Source organism: Benincasa hispida, chromosome 8, assembly GCF_027475165.1.
Source record: "Benincasa hispida cultivar pf3 chromosome 8, pf3_genome.v1.1, whole genome shotgun sequence".
Taxonomy (NCBI): domain Eukaryota; kingdom Viridiplantae; phylum Streptophyta; class Magnoliopsida; order Cucurbitales; family Cucurbitaceae; genus Benincasa; species Benincasa hispida.
The window spans coordinates 15,727,502-15,744,271 of record NC_143485.1 but is presented as its reverse complement, the minus strand read 5'-3'; positions in this window follow the sequence as shown (position 1 = coordinate 15,744,271).

Genomic DNA, 16,770 nt, shown 5'->3' with positions numbered 1-16,770 from the left:
TTGATCATCTTCTTCCTCGAAGAACAGCAACCCTTGCTCCGATTTTCTTCACGAACAACTTAAGACTCAAGCTGACTTTGAATTACAGACTCGATAACGATTAATAATGCCCAAAAACGTAGGGGCCTTTACAACCAACTGAAAATGTAAAATAATTAAATCAAACCGAGGCTAACATCCCAGAAAACTCCATTAATCTGCACATCCACAACAATTTAACAATTAAACAAAGCAGATATGCACCCACCAAGAATGTATATGCAATTCGTTGCATCAATGAAATTGGAATATCAGAACCTAACTCTGATACCAATTGAAGGAACTCTTAACGAAGAGAATCCATGAGTGCGTTCGGATCTTTCCGATTTCATTGTGATCAAAATACCACACACACATTCTAACAGATAGTTATGCAATTTAACACTAATTAACGACATGCTTTGATAAATAAAATACAAGGGATTGAGTTCGCATACCAGTTGAAGACTCTCTTCACTTCGAACTCAACGCAGTGGAAACAACCTCTACGTTCTCTATCGCCCAACAAAATAGTCAGCTAAGGCAACACGATCGTCTACACGAACGGCAGCAACAAGAACATGCATGAGCAAGCAGGAGCAAGGACAACACCACCACTTAGAGCCCTTGGTATTCTCCGAGTGATAATCCAAAGAGTGGTCTTTGTTGAATTCGGTAGAGGTAGGAGGAACGGACTGATAGTGTAGACGATAAGCAAGTGGGAGAGAAGGCTATCGTATAGCGGGGATGCTTATCATTTAGATAAAGCTACACGATCGTGTAGGTTTTACTAAGTGATCCTCTAGTAATAGGTAAACGATCGTTTAGAAAACACAGAATTCAAGGCGATCGTTTAGGAAAGCTAAGCGATCGTTTAGAGAAAAGCGTGCGATCGTTTCGATGCGCGGTGTGCGATCGTTTAAGCGATGAACCTCTATCGTATAGGCTATCGGCTAAGCGATCAAAACATTTTCACACCTTTTGCAATATTTACGAACCCTTTGCAAAATGAAACAAATTTTCACTTTATTCTTCAGTTACATTAATCGAATACGGATTCTTCCATTAACGCACGATCGAGGAGAGGTTTTCGATCAATTATCATATAATTAACCAATTTAATTAATAAATGAATATAATCATATTATATTCTTACCCTGTAGTTTGATATCATATATCTACTATAGTAATTTCTCCTTCACTTGATATAAATCATATTTATATCTAATTTCCTCCAAAATAATGTATCTCATACATTTAGCCAATTATATCATATATAATTAACCAGTTCAATTATATCATATATAATCGAACTTCTCTTGTCAATTTGAACATTTCAAACTGACCCAATAATTGATTCTCGACTTTATCCAAGCTACCTAGGGGACCTTATGGACCTGTGGCTCGAACTTCAATGGTACGTGAATAGCTGACTAAACTCTTTAGCCATGAGATCCACCATCCGTTAACTGTCAGGCATTCCACTAAAGACCAACGGTTGAACTCTTCTTACTACATATATATTTTTATGTCCATCGGATATAACCAATCATGAGTATGATAATCCTTCACAGATGCTCGTAAGTACAGCTGGGCCAATTTACTGTTTTTCCCCTGTAGTTACATCTCACTTCTTAAGTACCACGGATTCCTCTAATGACCAATACAACATAGTCCAACTATGTGTGAACACCTCTCGGGCCAAAAGAAGGTGTGTGGTGCCACATTGTTCAAGCCCTAGAATAAGCCCTTAAGGGAACTATCTATCTACTTGCCCCTACTTCAGGGAAGAAGTGAATTCCATCTTGTGTAGCTGAGTTCCCAGCTCCTAAATCAGACGGATCCCCAAAATGGTAGGTTTGAATCGGTGACCTGGCCACTCGCACCCATACAAATCAAAAGACCACCCTCAATGGCAAAAGTTCCCAACGCACTCAGGACTGAGGTCATGTTACCTATGGTCATCCTAGTGAAGTGAAGTCTCTATCATGAACCCTGTTATATAACAAGACGCTAACACTTGGTGGACAGGTCTTATACAAACTCTTTGTATAGGATGCCCCTGCTTGCATGTCCCCTACACAAATGATCAGGATCATACCATCTGTGATAAGTCACAACACTTGTGACCATTCCACAAAGCGGGTCGCATCCGTAGCATTACCAGGATAAGGTTTTCCTCCTATATCCATATACTACAAACCATTTTGGTTATCACTCAAGACAGGATCCACTTGTATGTCACCACATACATGCTTAAGTTACATACAGATAACCAGGGATTTTATGTTTATTGGTTTGTGGTAAAGCAAATAAAACATACAATTGAGTAGAATCAAGATATGAAGTAAATATCATATATTATACAACACAAGCGTTCCTATAAACTGTGTACAAACTACAGGACACGAGACTTTAGGGCATCAACCCTAACATAAGGGACCCATCTCATCTCCTCAACCTCTTGAGGTGTCTTCGGACACATTTTCTTAGACAATGTAACTCCATGCTTAAAAGGTATTAGGTCCCTTTTGGAGTTTTGCATCAAGTACTTGAGCAACATCTCGCATATATCAGATAGCACTAGCACTTTATTCTTCCGATCCCGAAAGATCTGAATATCAAGAGCAAACTGAGCCTCTCCCAAATCTTTCATCTAGAATTAGGTCGCTGGTAAGTTTTTTACTGATGTCAGTAGACCTGTATCATTCCCAAACCTGTATCATTTCCAATGAGTAGGATATCGTCTAAGTACAACATTAGGAAAACTACTGAACTGTTGATGATTTTCTTGTTGACAAAAGGCTCATCAACGTTTTGGTCAAACTGTACGATTTGATCACAGTATCAAATTGAATGTTCCAAGATCGAGATGCCTGTTTCAACCCATAAATGGACTGATTCAGTTTGTAAACCTTTTGCTCTTGAACTTGGCTATGAATCTCTCAGGCTGCACCATATAAATTGTCTCCTTAAGATTACCATTCAAAAAGGCAGTCTTGACGTCCATTTTCAATATCTCATAGTCATAATATGAGGCAATGGATAGGAAGATGCAGATAGACTTCAACATGGCAACAGGCGAGAAAGTCTCCTCATAGTCGACTCCCTCCACCTGGGTATAACCCTTTGCCACAAGCCTAGCCTTGAAGGTTTGCACCTACCCATCAGCACCCCGTTTCCTCTTGTAGATCCATTTACAACCTATAGGTTTTACCCCATCAGGTTTATCTACAAAATCCCATACTAAGTTGAAGTACATCGACTTCATCTTGAGATCCATGACTTTAACCTATTCATTCTAGTCAACATCCTCCATTGGCTTCTGATAAGACAACGGATCCTCAACCTCGCCATCGGCTACCATAGCCAGGATTTCAGTGAAACCCATATAGCAAATAGGTGGGTTCGCAACCCTCCCACTATGTCCAGGTTCCCTTAACTCTTGAGGTGGAACTGACCTACCAGATGAACTTCCATCAACAACTCTTGCTGATGGAGTAGGCCTTTCAACAGCTCTTGTAGAAGTTTCAGTAGTTTCATTGGAAAGTTCACGTAACACGATCTTAGTACATGGACTATGCTCCCTCATATGATCCTCCTCTAGAAAGATAGCATTCGTAGACACAAACACTCTATTTTCCTTAGGATCATAAAAGTAACCACCTTTGAACCTTTGAGGTAGCCTACGAAAAGGCACAACCTCGAACGTAGTTCCAATTTCTTTGGATTAGTCTCAAGCACATGTGTTGGGAAACCCCATATGCAGAAGTGATGCAAACTAACTTTACGCCCGTTCCACAACTCCTAAGGTGTTCTCGCAACACTCTTGGAAGGAACACAGTTGAGGACATAAACTACAATCTCCACTGTAAAACCCCAAAATGAGTTCGGTAAGGAAGCGTAACTCATTATCAACCAAACCATGTCCAACAAGGTTCTGTTTCTCCTCTCCATTACACCATTCTACTGAGATGTACCTGGTGCTGAGAGTTGAGAAATGATTCCATGTTCTATCATATAGTTCTAGAACTCCGAATCCAAAAACTCCCCACATCGATTCGATCAAAGTGTTTTAATCCGTCTATCCAATGCGTTTTCAACTTCAGCCTTGAACTCTTTAAACTTTTCAAAGGATTCAGACTTCCATTGCATCAAATAAACATACACATACCGAGAGTAATCATCAGTAAAAGTGATGAAATACTCATAACCTCCCCTGGCTCGCACATTCATCCAAAGGTCTGACTGAACTAACTCTAGAGGCTCTTTGGCTCGATAACCTTTTCCAGTAAAAGATCTTTTAATCATCTTGCCTTCAAGGCATGATTCGCACATCGGTAAAGAATTTTCATCTGACTCTCTTAGAATTCCATTCTTCACCAACCTCTCAATCCTATTGAGATTGATGTGCCCTAATCGAAGGTGCCAAAGTTGGGCATTTTCCTTAGGAGAAACCTTTAGTCGTTTATTTTGAGTTACAACAGTTTTAAACATCTCTATGCTATGGAGGAAACTTGCTACTAATGGCCTTAGCACATACAAGTTGTTTTCCAGTTTTGCTGAACAAATCTCAATTCCATCTTTTAGAATAAACACTTTATTCAATTCAAAATGAAGAGTATTTTTACATTGTATCAGGCATTTTACAGAAATTAAGTTCCGTTTTAACTGGGGAACTACATAAACATCATTCAAAATGATAAACTTCTTTTGTAAAGTCAACTAGAGCCCTCCCACTGCCATAGCTGAGACAACGTGCCCGGTGCCTACTCGCATCGTCATCTCTCTAGCCTCAAGCTGCCACCAGGATCTAATCCCCCTGAAAAGAAGAACAAACATGATTAGTGGCCCCATAGTCAATAATCTAGGCAGAATCATCATTCTCCACTAAACAAGTTTCCAAAATTAGTAAATCATACTTACCTTGTTTTTCCTTGGCCTTAGTCTTTTTCTTCTCCTTAATCTAGCGAGAATAATTTCACTTCCAGTACCCATCCTGCTTGCAATGGAAACACTTTCCTTTGTCAACAGGCGTTGGGTCGCCTACTTCGCTGGGCGACTGGCTGTGGGTTAGTAGGTGCCTTCCTCTTCCCCTTACCACCCTTCTTCTTCTTCCACTTAGAAGTGTTTGAAGTAGAAGGTGCAAACTTTGTTCCTAAGGTCGAACCTTTATGGAACTTCTTTGATGATGAAGCAACATTTTCCTCACCAACCTTCTTCTCCTTACTTTTTAGCAAGGATTGGAATGTCTGCATCGTTAAGGAGAGTTGTAAGGGTATAGTCAACCTTGTTCAGTATAGCATTACTGACAAAGTGCAAGAAGCTATCTGGCAATGAATGCAGAATTATGCTAACCTGGCTACCCTCATCGATGCATGACCCATTCATCTCCACCATATTAAAGTAGACCATCGTGTTCAGCACATGTTCACGAACGGCGGTGTCTTCCTCCATTTTAGATTGAAGATGCATTTCAGAGCTTCATGCTTGAGTTGTCCAGATGATTGTCCGAACATTCCCCGCAAGAACTCCATGATCTCAAACGCTGAGACCATAAGCTCATGCTTCTTGGCCAAAACATCGTTAAGACTAACCAAAATGCAAGCCCGGGCCTTCTCGTTCACCCGTATCCAATGCTCATAAGCCTCCCGAACATTTCAAGTGGCATTTTGAGGTGGAATAGGAGGACACTCCTCCGTAAGGACGAACTTTAGGTCATCGATGATTAAAATAGTAGTGATCGTGTGTTTCCAACTAGCGTAATTCTCACCAGTCAATTTGTCGGTGCTTAAAAGAGCTAATGTGGCTGTAGCCATTTTTATGTTGCTAAAAACAGAACAAAATTAATGAGTCTAAGAAATACCACTTTTGACACCAATTTTAGTTTTAACAAAATAGTTTCCATGTACCCTAAGTGAAAAGACATCTATTTCGCAATGATGCCCCAGCGAGGCAGGACAAAAGTCACCGGTGGGGTGATCAGATGCCCCTTTACTGGGATGAGACAATCTCAACCATTAGGCAGAAACAACTCTTGTAACTGACACTAACAGTCACCATTTTTTCGGTCCAAAACTATTAACCTTTAACAATTATGCGTAAGTGTAACCCCTCATTTTTTTGCCCTAGAGTCCCGCCCTAATGTGCCCACCATAGGGAAAAAGTAAATTAGGACAAAAGACTAAAGCGACCTTATCCTATACTAAAGATCAGATAAAAAGTCGTGCAAAATTGTCATCCTATAAGGGGACACTCCCAGGGTGCCTCGAGACGATGCACAGAAACGTTATCCAACCTAATGAGAGAAACCGTGATCTTAAATCTATCTCTACCAAGTTTTAAAACTCTTTTAAAACAATGATTCAAGCCTAAGTTCGCATGCATGTCTTTCTTATTGATTTTCGTTCTAATTTCCCTTATAACACTTATAAAAGAAACAACCAAAACCATTCACATTGCCATGCGTAACTAGGTATTTATAACTCTTATAAATTTAACCTATGTGTCATGCTTCATGCAATGTCCATTCATTACTATATATAACTCTTATATACTTGGTAATGAACTAAGCAAACATGCTTCCATACACCCTTATACTATAACACTTATAATATAAAGATGATGCATGTCAATGCTTAATGCATGTATAAATATAACTCTTATATTATATGATGCATGAGAATGCTCTTATGTAATTTAAGTCATACAAACTACTATATCATAACTCTTACAATATAAAGATGATGCATGACCAATGCATAACCTAAAATGGGATTTCAACTATATGGCATACCATATGACATATAATAAAACATACATCTTATGTACATTCACCAAAGACTAATGGACCAGGATGATTAGCCTCAAAACCAAAAATTAAATTCTATCTATTACATAAAACCATCGAGCAAACCGGTTCACAAGTGAATCGGGTCTTGAACTACCTGGGAAAAGCCTCCCTGATTATTTAGTAAAGCGGGCGAGTAATCACGATCGCTTAGCAACGGTCGAGTACCATTTACAATGCGATGAAGAATGAGGCTACTCGATTGTTTAGCGCACTAATATTAAATATGCAATTCTAAACGATCGTTTAGACGATGACGTTGCTATGAAGCACGATTGTCTAGACGACCATAGAACAAACGCTAAGTAACTTTTACTACACGATCGTGTAGTTAGTGACTAAGCGATGAAGCTTGCTAAGCTACACGATCGTTTAGTGTGCACGCGTCAACCTTGCTGCCAAGTATCCAATACTCAACGATCGCTTGCCCTATTGTTTACACGACCTAACCAACGCTTGGTCTTCTTCTTCCTCGAAGTAATATGCAACTTCTTGCCTTGAAGCTTCATCACGAGCGAATCACACTAACTCAAACACTTTGAATTATAGACTCGATAGCAAGTTAATATGCCCAAAAATGCAAGGGCCTTTACAATTAACTTTGAATGTAAAAGAACTCAATAACCAGGGGCAACCATCCCAGAAAACTCCATTAATCCACATCCACAAACATATTTAACACTTAAACAGAATGCATACATGCTTTACCCACAAAAAATGTAAATGTTATTCTATACATCAATGAATTTGAAATATCAGAACCTGGCTCTGATACTAATTGAAGGAACTCTTATCAAAGAGAACCTATGAGTGGAAGTAAGATCGTTCCAAATTCATTGTGACATAATTACAAGAATTCACTATCAAACAAACTAGTTATGCATTTTCTAACAAACTACAACATGCTTTTAAAAATAAATACAAAGGAACGAGAGACATAACTTTAAAAAACATTTCTTCTAACTTTCTCTCACTCTCATGAAGCCTTGGACCAACACCTCTCGCTGTCAGTATGAACACCAACCCAATCGTCTAGTGTATCATCTGGCCAATCACGAACAAATATCTACACGAATAGGCAACCTTTCGAACACCACCAATCAGTGACCTTGGTATTCTCGAAGTGAGAATCCAAAAGGTGTGGGCTCTGTTGGATTTGGTAGAGGGAAGGAGGAAACTACAATCTAACTTAACAACCAAGCAAGTGGGAGAGTATAAAGTCTATCGTATAGACTTTGTGCTTGATCATTTAGTAAAAGACAACAGGTACACGATCGTTTAGGAAAAATAACTTGATCGTTTAGAGAATATCGCTCAGGCACGCGATCGTTTAGTAAAAGATACACGACCGTTTAGATAAATGCGCATGTACACGATCGTTTAGACAAACACTTGAAACTGTCGTGTAGTCTCTCGTGAGCTAAATGATAGGCAGTATACTCGAAATCAAGTGATTTTGCGATTCACTTTCAAAATGAAAACATTTTTCATTTTATCCTTCAGTTATGAAAACTGAATAAAACCTCCCATTTTTACGCACGGTTAAGGAGAAACCACCAACAATTATCTCATAATTGTTTTAATTATAAATAAATATAATAATTAATTAACTTATCAACATTTAAACCATAATCCTTTTCTCCTTTATTTGATATAAATCATATTTACATCAAATTCCTCCAATTAATGTATCTCATACATCATGTCAACTATATCATATATAATTGAATCAGTTTAATCATATAATATATAATCAAACTCCATTTTGTTAATTTGAACACTTCAATCTGACCTAAAAACTTATTTGCAACTTGAATCCATTGAGCTACCAAGGGGACCTTATGGACCTATAGCTTGAAGCTCCAACGGTACGTGCATAACTGACTAAACTCTTTAGTCACGAGATCCACCATCTGTTAACTATCGGGCACTCCGCTAAAGACTGACAACTGCACTCTTCTCATTACAGATATATTTATGTGTCCATCGTATATAACCAATCAATAGTACGATAATCCTTCACAAATGCTTGTAAGTACAGTTGGGCTAATTTACCGTTTTGCCCATATAGTTACATCTAACTCTTTAAGTACCACTGATCCCTCTAATAAACAATAGATCATAGTCCTACTATGAGTGGACACCTCTCGAGCCATGAAAAGGTGTATAGCGCCACATCGTTCAAGCCCCAGAATCAGGCCTTAAGGGAGCAATCTATCTACTTGCCCCTACTTCGGGGAATGAGTGAATTCCATCTTGTGTAGCTGAGTTCCCAACTCCCCAATTAGACGAATCCTCAAAGTGGTAGGTTTGAGTCGGCGATTTGGTAACTCGCATCCATACAAATCAAAAGACTGCCCTTAAAGGCAGGAGTTCCTAACTCACTCAGAATTAAGGTCATGTTACCTATGGACATCCTAGTGAAGTGAAGTCTCTGTCATGAATGACGTTATATAACGAGACTAAATACTTTGTGGTCCCGTCTTATACAAACTTCTTTGTATAGGACACCTCCACTCGCATGTCTTCACATGAATGATCAGGATCAGACCATCTGTAGCACGTCACAATATTTGTAACTATCTACAAAGTGGGTCGCATTCGTAGTGTCACCAAGATAAGGTTTCCCTCCTTTATCCATATACTACAGACCATTTTGGTTATCACTTAAGGCATGATCCACTTATATGTCTCCACATACATGCTTAAGTTACAGCGACAACCATGGATCTTTGTTTATTAGTTTGTGGTAAAGCAATTAAAACGTCTCATTTTTCATAGACAATAGTGAAGAAAATATCTCATATTATTACATCACAAGTGTTTGTTCAATACAGATGTTTACAAACTACAAGACCCAATGAGAGTTTAGGGCATCAACCCCAACATCCGGGACCTGAACAAAGGGCCCTACCCTCTCGCTGGTTCGAGAATGTTTCTATTTAATGATTGGACCATAAACAGGTTGTTCATTGAAGGAGCACTAGTACTTAAGGATATAGAAGTAACCCACGGTAAAACGGTTATTTTGACCCAGCTGATGTTATGAACACTCGTGAATGACTAATTTGCTGTTATTAGTCTATATCCATGGATACGTAAATATATCTACAATGAGAAGAATGCAACTTTGGGTTTTTAGTGGAGTGTACCCACAGTTAACGAATATTGATTAATGTGGTTAATGAGTTTAGCCAATTAATCTCATATCGTTGGAGCTTCTGATTGTAGCTCCATTAGGTTCCCTTCCTAGCTCGTAAAGGGTATTGAGATAATTATGTCTTGAATAGAGTTTGAAATGTTCAAATTCACTTAGGAAAATAATATAATATATAATGATGTATTATAATATAAAGTTTATATTTTAATTAAACTTTATAATATAAATTTAATTTTGGATATGATTCAAAATTAATTTATAAGAGAATTAAATATTTGAAGGAGTTCAAATACTAATTTAATATGAATTGGATTCATATGAAAACTATAGGTTAAAATTAATGTGTATTAAATGCACGTTAAAACTATAGGTTATGAGAGAAATACAATTGAATTTGTTTCAAATGTAGATTAAATTAAATATATGATATTTAACTTAGTAATTAATTAATTGGAAGATTGATTAATTATTTAACCTAATTTAATTTAATTAATGGAATTAAAAGTATAGGTTATGTGAGAGTTGTTCATTTAAATATGATTTAAATAAAATTATTAATTAAATTAGATTTAATTAGTTATTTGATTAATTATTAATTGTTTAATTAATTGATTAAATTAATTATTTAATTTAATTCATTAAATTAAATAAATTTAAAATATAACTCCCACGTATGAAAGTTATCAGAAAATGTGGAACACTTCCCACGTTTAACTCTCTCTTATAGTCTTTCACGCCTAAATAGACCTGAAGATGGAAGATGAAAAAAGAGATGAGATCACAAATTGATCACATAAATTTTTTGGTGAAAGGACTCTCTCTAAAATTCCCTCAATAAAAATTACACTGTTCTTGTGATTTTTTTCCAATTTGAGATTGGTTCCCACAAACCAATAACCCCAATTTTTCATAGAATTTGGAGGTTTCCAAGTGGTGATGTTCTTAAATTCCATCCCAAGAAGAATTGATATTTTCATCGAGTCGTCAACGAGAGTAAGTGACATTTTTCATTCTCTATAAGATTAAATCCCAAAAAGGTAAAGCATGTTTAACCTAATTTATACAGTAGGTTGATGTTTTTATATCTCTATTTTATTATGTATGTTTTGCTAATGTACTGGTATTTTGGATTCTAAGTTAATTTTGAGTTTGGTCTTGGTTCTTCTACTGTGTTAGGGCTTTTATCCCTGCAGAAACAAACTTCAAACTTTTAAGATGAAACTTGTATATTTGAAACCTACTATTCTTGATAATTTAACGAACAAAGAAAGAGAAAATCTTTTGGCATTACATTTTTTTTAACAATGTGTGGGGTGAGTGTTTGAACCTCTAACCTCGAAGGCAATTGTACATACTCGATGAAAGTTGAGTTAGGCTCATTTTTGCACATTTGGCAATGTAAACTAAGCAATACTTGGATGTGACCCTTTCTTAATTACAATGTAAAAAAAAAAAAAAAAAGAGTCCATATTTTTTGCTTTAAAAATTAAAAAAAAAAACAAAAACAAAAAATCTTGGCATGTGACAAATATTAATAAGATAATTACATGCACATGAAAAATTATGGCTAATGATGTGTTTGGAACCTTATGATTTTGAGAAATTTCAATTTAACGAATTTCAAATGAATTTTGTTGTGAAATACAAAGTTATTTCATATATTGTGTTACTTTTTAAAAAATGGTCGAATTTTGTGGGATTTCATAGGATTTAAAAAGTAAATTACTTATTTAACCTTTTCCTATTCTAAATTCTTATCTTTCTTTTCTTTTAATGGAAATTTTCACAGATAGAAAAAATATCAAACTATTTACAGAAATAGTAAAAAAACACGGGTAGATATTGATAGACTTCTATCAGCGTCTATCGGTGATAGACTTCTATCAGCGTCTATCAGTCAACCTCTATAAAAAAAAAATGTTGCTATTTTGTATAAATAATTTTCCTTATTTTTCTATATTTGAAAATCTCCTTTCTTTTAATTTCATAACATTTCTCGAACATCAAATCACAAGATTTAAAATAATTTCTTAAACATTATTGAATGCAGAGATAAGTGTTTTTATACGAAAAATACTTAGATGCATCTTGGGTAGCACTAAAATTGTCTTATCAGACATGTGACAAACTATTCTTATTTATTTTTTAAAATATTTTAATTATTTTTTTTAGGAAATAATACCTTTTTGGTCTCTATGTTTTGGCTCTAGTTTCTATAAGGTCTCTAGGTTTTAAAATGTTATACATTTAGTCTTTAAGTTTTGGACTTTGTTTCAATTTAGTTTCTAAGTTTCAAAATATTATAATTTTACCTTTGAGATTACATTTTTAACCTCAATTTTCATTAAATACTTAATCATTGACATCAATTTCTATTACTTAATTACAAATAATTAGAAGTGAAATTTTAAAAGTGATAAAAATACTAAAACTTAATTAATTATAATTCTTTTAACAATTTTTAATTTATTAACATAAATTAATTCCAAAAGATGAAAAGTGAGTACTTAGTGAAAATTGAAATTAAAAGTGTAAACCTCGAAACATAGAAACCAAATTGAAGTAAAATTCAAATGTCAAGGGTAAAATTGTAGCATTTTGAAACCTAAGAACTAAATTAAAATCAAACTCAAAACTTAAAGACTAAATGTGTAACATTCTAAAATTTATGGACTAAATAGAAACTACATCCAAAATCTAAGGACTAAAAATATATTATTTTTTTTTATTATTATTAGTGATAGGATTGATAAACATGTTAAATACATCTTGACATGCACCCAATAAATTAGGGAAATTTGTACGAATGAACCATTTTTTAGGCCCAAAATGTCAATTGACCCATTTTTTAAAAATAATGTCAGTTGACCCTCTGCTGATATCATCACCATACCAGATTACGTAAATGCCCTCACCTATTTGTCTTCTTACCCTTTTACTGAAAACCAACCAAAACTAAAAACTCTTCAAAGGTAACAGCTTCGTATCACTCATAAGCTTTGGATGGTCTCACTGCGTTTGAAATCCATCATTTAGGCTTGCAAAATCTTCCATTGCCGTTGACAAATCAAATCTGATAGGTAAGTGATTCAATCTGTGCCGATTATATCTTCAACTGATCGATAATGGGGAAAGAGTGGGTCGTTCTGAGGTTTAGAAATATTGTGAACCTATGATTTTTTTTGTTTGTTTTTTTGGTTTTCGATGTGTTCTGATGTTGAAGATGAGTAAAAAGATATAATGTGAGCGAGATAAGTGAGAGTGAAATCAGTGAGAGCGATACTAGAGAGAGCGACACCAGAAAGGGTAGGTCGTTCTAGGGTTAGAAATACTGTGAACCAATGATTTTTTTGTTTATTTTTTGGTTTTTGATGTGTTCTAAGGTTGAAGACGAGTAAAAAGAGAGAATGTGAGCAAGATAAGTGAGAGTGAAATCGACGAGAGCGATACTAGAGAGAGCAACACCAAAGAGAGCGATACCAGAGAGAGCGACACTAACGAGACAATGTCTAGCGAGACTTAAATAGAATGTTGTGTTTACAATTTTTTTCTGAAGGAATTATGATAACTGGTAGAAATGCCAGTTATTACATGCTTTTTATTTAGAATCATGAGGGCTAATAAGTAGAAAATGCGGTGATAATACTTAGAATTTGCGAAAAATTGAGTTTTGCATCGATTAGCACCTAAATCCTCACTGACCCCAATATTATGCGTTACTCCATGCCAAAGTGTCTATTTTTGTAGCTATCGCAGGAATCAAACGCATGCGTTTGAAATAAGCAATCACAGACAAACGCATACACTAAAGCCAGGTGAACGCAAAGACAAACGCATGCGCTGAAAGTTGGATCGCATGCGTCCATCGCATGGAAGTTGCGGTGATCGAATGCGTCCATCGCATGGAAGTTGCGGTGATCGAATGCGTCCATCGCATGGAAGTTGCGGTGATCGAATGCGTCCATCGCATGGAAGTTGCGGTGATCGAATGCGCCCATCGCATGAAAGTTGTGGTGATCAATTGGAAATTGCGGCCATAGAGTGACAACCATAATAGAAGGACGATCGCAAGATGGATAGAACACGTTGATACTTCAGCTGAATCAAGCTCGGACGCATACCTTGGGAGTATCAACAAGATAAGACAATGTGACATTGCCCATACCGCGACAAAAGCAGCAGTGAGATATAACGCAATCATGATAGCTGTCGGCGTTTAAACTCTATAAATAGCCTTTTGAACCTTCATTTCAAGATATCTGAACTTCTACCTCAAGGTAGAGGTTTGCGATCACAGATGAGAGCTTGAGCAAGATTTTCAGTGAGAATTCTTCACCTCCCCGAACCAGACCGAGTGACAACCGGAGCTTTTGCCGGAGATAAAGCTCGAGAGAGACATCTCCACCATTCATCCATGGCACCACCGACAGCCTTGACGCAGAGTCCTTCATCTCTCTTCTAACCTCTGTATTGTATTACATTTTGGTTTAAGATATTAAGACATTTTGTAATCAATGCATATCTTGATTCCTTTATTGTCGTCTTCTTTATCATCTTTATCTCTATCATTGTTTATTTATCAAAGGCGATCGCATACTTAATCATGTAGCCTAGAGATAGGACGCATGTAGCAACCCATCGAGAGGTGTGTGTTGTGCGAGTATAGTGAGTTAATCCTCTTTGCTTGGTGAAAGGCTGTAGCAATGCTTGTCTATGGGATGTTGCAATACTTGTCTATAAGTTAAATAGTCGCGCCTAACTGCCTGAAAAGGTAAGAGATGGAACGCACTAAAACAAAGTCTGCATTGTTCCTAGAGATAGGCACAATCTCATGCTCGACACAACCATGTGCTATAGAGATATAATCATACAGCTAACCACCGAGAGGTGTGCGATGCGTTAGTGTGAGGAGCTGGAATTACTCGGGTGATTTAAGATAATAAACATTACTATGCGTTAATGGTTGTTGTGCATCTACCGATTCTCATCGTAAGTCTTCTATTGCCCAATCTGTTTAATTAGAAGTAAGAGTAGTGTGTAAGTCCATTAAACTTATTCTTTTTATTTTTATTCATCATCTCAAATGCATTGCTTCACGAGCATTATTGAGTGACAAGTCCCTATGTTCGACCTCGGATTACCTGAGAAACTTGCGTTCGCGTTATACTTGGCACGAGTGTAAGAAAACTTGTGATAGGAATGCATGGTCATTGCATACTAGATTAACGCATTTTCATTCCGATGCATGACCTCAGACACATGGACATAAACACATAGCTTAAGCCATGTCTAACGCATGATTGCATATACAATCCCATCCCTCCCTAATTTTTCCTTCCAACAAGTTTTTGGCGTCGTTGCCGAGGACTTGGCAGCTAATGTTTCGTGAAGTTTTGTGTTTTCACAGGCACCCTTTCAATCTCAGGCGTATTGTAGATTGTGCGACCAATCTGCAAACAATATTTGAAGTATAGACGATGCGTTGAAAGTCAAATATTAACCCCGAGATAGAAAGGCCATCTATCGCATGAGCTGGAAGCAATCTTAGGCGTATGTCAACCATCATGCGTCCAACAATTGCTGGAAGCTCCAATGGTCAAGGCGAGCCCCTTGACCCAAGCAGTTGAGAGCCATCTCCTGCATAGAAGACTCCTTGCAGTGACAACACTCCAATTTCTCGAGGGATGTCTTCTACTCTATCTTTACGTTGCTTTCTTAGTTTAGTTTATTATTTTTATTTATTGTTATTTTGGATATGCAGTTGCTTCCTTGGTTGTGGTACGTTTTCTCCTTGTAGGTGCAACAATAACTCTCCTCGATGCGCAGTTATAGTGGAAGAATCCTCCGCATCCTTCAATGCATGGCTTCAATCGCATGAATTCCAATGCATTGTCGCATGCGTTATTCTAATTAAGGTTCTGTTCTTGTTATCTTTTACGCATTATCCTTTTAAAATTCTCCTTGTCTGATTGCGGTTCTTTGCGATGCATCTATAATGGTACAAATAATTCACCGCATCCTCTAACTAGTGTCGCAAAGGTCTCCATACTTTTAATAGCTTCTTCAAATTATGAAAGTCTATAGTTTTATTGTGTATAAACCCTTGCTCAAACATTTGTTATCACATTCTTGTTGATTTTGTTTTTAGCTTGCAGTGAGAACGCTGCCACCCTCTAAGTTTGGGGGTGGCAGCGATCTCGGAAAATTGCGCTCATTATATTGTGGTCTTTCCCTTAAAAAAAAAATTAAAAATAACAGCTCCACTGTCAACGCAATGGGGAAACCCATGTTGATAAGAGTTAGTTGTGAAAGGCATTTACCCGTAGTTGGATGTCCGCATGACACCCGTAGGGGCAAGCCAAAACGAAGGTAAGTCGCTAGGATCAACGCATAAGTGCACCTCCTCTGTCTGGCACAAGCCAAATCAAGTAAGACATGAGTTAAGTTGAGTATGGAACACAACCGAGGTTGGATTCCCGCATGACACACGTGGGGGTAAGCCAAACAAAGAGCGTAACCAGGTTCAACGCCACATTCGAATAAGTAATTGCATAATCTGGAATTATTTTGAACAAACGCATTCTCAAGAGCTGAACGCAAAGTTGCGGTGAATGAATAAAAAGTTTTTTAACAAAGGCTTGCCGAATTTAACTTAGAAAAGATTTCCTTGAAGAAGCAGCCGAAGTGGAGGAGAGCATTGCGTACATGGTTAGAGGCACAAGTAAATTATGTTCTGAGAAGA